The following is a 3,562-nucleotide window of genomic DNA, read 5'->3' on the forward strand; positions in this document are numbered from 1 at the left end:
CCCCTCCTCCAAACCCTCCCTTTCTTTTCAATACCCCTTGTTTCAAAGCTGGACCCACACAGGCGTACACCGCAATACTCTGACAAAACGCCTTTTTCTTGTTCACTCCAATTTTGAGAAATCAGCGATTTTCGGTTTTCTTATAATACCCCTGGAGCACAGGGAATGGCATTTCTCTTCAGGGTGCGAGATCAACCGCTGATTTGCTGTGTAAAATAGTTTAAATATTATATGAAAAACGAACAAAGCTGATTTCTCGAAACTGCTGTGAATAAGAAAAAGGCGTTTTGTCAGTGTACGGCAGTACAGTCGTGGCATGGCGCCGCTGAGAAGGGAGGGTCAACCTAACTAAATCGTAGTCGGATGCTTGTCACTTACGGCTGAGAGCTCTGAATTTATAAGCAGAAACATCTGCATACATTATCTGCCGGAATAATACCCACTGCGGACATCGTTTTGTTTCACGTGTCTAATTATCATATGGGTGCTCATAGATCTAAATAATTTTGAGGACTATAATCGCATACAATTATTTGTGTTATAACGGCATCAATAATTATAAAAGCTGCTGTTATACGGACGGAGGAATTTCTGAGATAAAATTTTGTTGTTGGAGGTAAGTGAACGATTTGACTCACAAATACACTTGTACTATTTATCTTTATAGCTAGCAGCCTATCTTGTTTTGAAAATGCCAATTTTTACAGATATACTATATTTTACCGCGTACATTGTTATACGCAGGCACAATGCTTTTATTACTACTTTCGTGCCTTGTTACCTCATTGGTCACTGCCTTTTTGCGATAACATTGACTATTGTTGATGGAGTTGTCGTTGCTGCTGTTGTTATTGTGCAATGATTATCTTTGTTTGTTTAATTAAATTCTTGTTTTGTTGACTGTAGCTATTTTCTATGATAATTTTAAGGAGTTCGTATTCAGAAAGAAAACTTTAGATTGTGTCTTCCTCGTTTCTGTTTGTTTGTTTGTATGGGTATGTGTGTGTGTGTGTGTGTGTGTGTGTGTGTGTGTGTGTTTGAGCCTGTCTGTCTGTCTGTCTGTCTGTCTGTCTGTCTGTCTGTCTGTCTGTCTGTCTGTCTGTCCAACTCCATGAGAGTAAAGTTGCTGTTTTTTAAATTGAAGTTAAATGAAAGACAGTTGGGTTATTTTTTAAACTTCTAGCACTCTATCGAACTATCTATCTGTCTAACTATCTGTCTATCTATCTATCTATTCTATCTATCTATCTATCTATCTATCTATCTATCTATCTATCTATCTATCTATCTATTTATCTATAGCTATCTAGCAGCTATCTATTTCTCATAAGCGTTGAGTCTGAAAAAAAGGCCCTATATCAGAAATGTTGCAGTATCCTGATAACCAGATTTCAGCCCTTCTGAGAATTACAGGTATAAAATAAATATGTCATTGTTCTTTGCCTCCATATTTTTTTTCCGTCAATATTTTCTGTTTAGACGAGATGTCCACGCCCTTGTGACGACTGTAAATTTAAAAATAAGAAACAAACAAACACAAAAAGATGATATTTATGTCTTCGTTAATTCTTATATCAGGTGCATCGTTGTAGATTGAGGTAATTACGCATTGAACCATCAAAATTTGTTTATGTTTCCTATTATGAAACTCCCAGAATTTTTCGGGAAAAAAACCCAATACATTTCCGTTGTCTGCAATTACAAAATGAAATTAGTCACAGGCCCAGCTTTGACAGCTATATAAAAGTATTGACCATGTATTAAAAAAGTTTTCAGAATCCGAGTCTCTGTCAGCATCAATAATGTTTCTGTTCTTTAAAATTAGGATATATTTGTTCAAAGAATCAGTCTAGCACACAACTCTTTTCTTTGTCTCGGTGAAAAAATAAGCAAAGGTGAAAAGGTCAAACAAATTCGATAGGTTGAATATCTAGGATGTATAATTGCATCTGATGCCAAATAGTCATAATTGGAATAAATGGAATTCTCGCACACATTTTGCATACGCATTAGGCCTACGCCAGAGATCACCATTGACACTCTTTAGTGGCAAACTTAGTAACAAGAAGTTAATTTTACAGTGAACACTTTTTTAGACTAAAGGTTCTTAATACTAACGTTCAATATGCATAATGTCGCGATTAGGAAAACATGACGGATTTGCTTTCAAAAGCGATATTTCCCAGCTGTAGATCTAAATCTTTTAAAATCTGTAGAAACCACCCACTGAGATTTTTTAATTAGCATTTATTAAGGAATTTTCTTGAATAGAGCTAACAGGGGTTAACAAAAATATTGATCTGTTAAGACAAATTGATGCAAACCACTGTGCACGCAAAAGCTGGAGAGTCCAAGTGTGATAGTTAAAGAGATATTTTACAATAAGTTGCGCAACGGATTTTTTGACCGCACTATAGTTTCTTAGAGGACTGCTGATAAACATCTTGGAAGGAAAAGAAATCAGATGAGGTAGTACTTGAAAAAAAAACTTTCGTGGGCCGCTCGCTGGATAAAGCTGTTAGGAAAAAAGCAAATGCAGTTTCTGGGACATTTAAATAGACAATATGGTCTTGAACATCTAGCTCTCACTGGCAAAACTGAAGGAAAACGAGACAGGGGTAGGTCCAGGAGCAGCTTTCTTGGGCAGTCTAAACAGATCGGCCACTGAGAAAGATCGGGATAATGTAGCATTTTTTAGAGCATCTGAGCAAAGGAATGAATGGAGAACCATGATCGCCGATGTCTAGCAGATCTGGCACTTGATGACGATGTATAATCATCTCGGTAAAACGTTTCCTATCTGACGTTGTCATGTATTTGTTTATTTTCTGTTCATTCTTTCCTATTTTTTGTTGGGGGTGGAGCTTGGGGCTTTCTCCCATTATTACAAAGGAGTTCTTGCCCCCCTTTTTTTTTATTTAACCTTGTATTTATTCCTATTATATTAATTAAGAGAACTCTCCGACACATACTTTTGTGTACAATAAAATGCCAAAGTCCTTTAGTGACCTTCTTGTTAATTCCATCATTTAAACTGTACCCTTTGTTCATTTAGTTTCGGGCCTGATCTTTTTTTTTCGGGCCTGATCTTTTTTTTAAGCTCAAGAGGACTATTTCACTGTGCAAATAAAAAAGACCAGAAAACCTAGCAGATTTTTCACTGAAACCGCATTATCAAATTGTGTATCTCAGTCTTTCTGATGGGACGTCGCATCCCTCTTAGCCCGAGTTGGCCCTGACAGGTAGGGTCGAACCCCGTCTCTTGAATGATATAAACTGCGTTGAAGGGGGACAAAAATACACACATTAAACAACAAGTAAACAACAAAAAAACTGTTACCCTCTGATCGCGGGTAGTGCCCTGAATATTTTTTTCAGCCCAAGTCGAGATTACGCAAAATTTTAAAAAGAGCATCGTGGTTTAGTTTGTCGAAGCATCAGTAAGGGCCTTTTACTACTACAAAAACATTATTTCTATAACCTCTGATAATGTGAAAATAGTATTTTGAATTTTTTCGGGAAAAACATCCAAATTCAAATGGGGGCAAGGGAGGGGGGGGGG

This window comes from Aplysia californica, unplaced genomic scaffold (genome assembly GCF_000002075.1).
Source record: "Aplysia californica isolate F4 #8 unplaced genomic scaffold, AplCal3.0 scaffold00343, whole genome shotgun sequence".
Lineage (NCBI taxonomy): Eukaryota > Metazoa > Mollusca > Gastropoda > Aplysiida > Aplysiidae > Aplysia > Aplysia californica.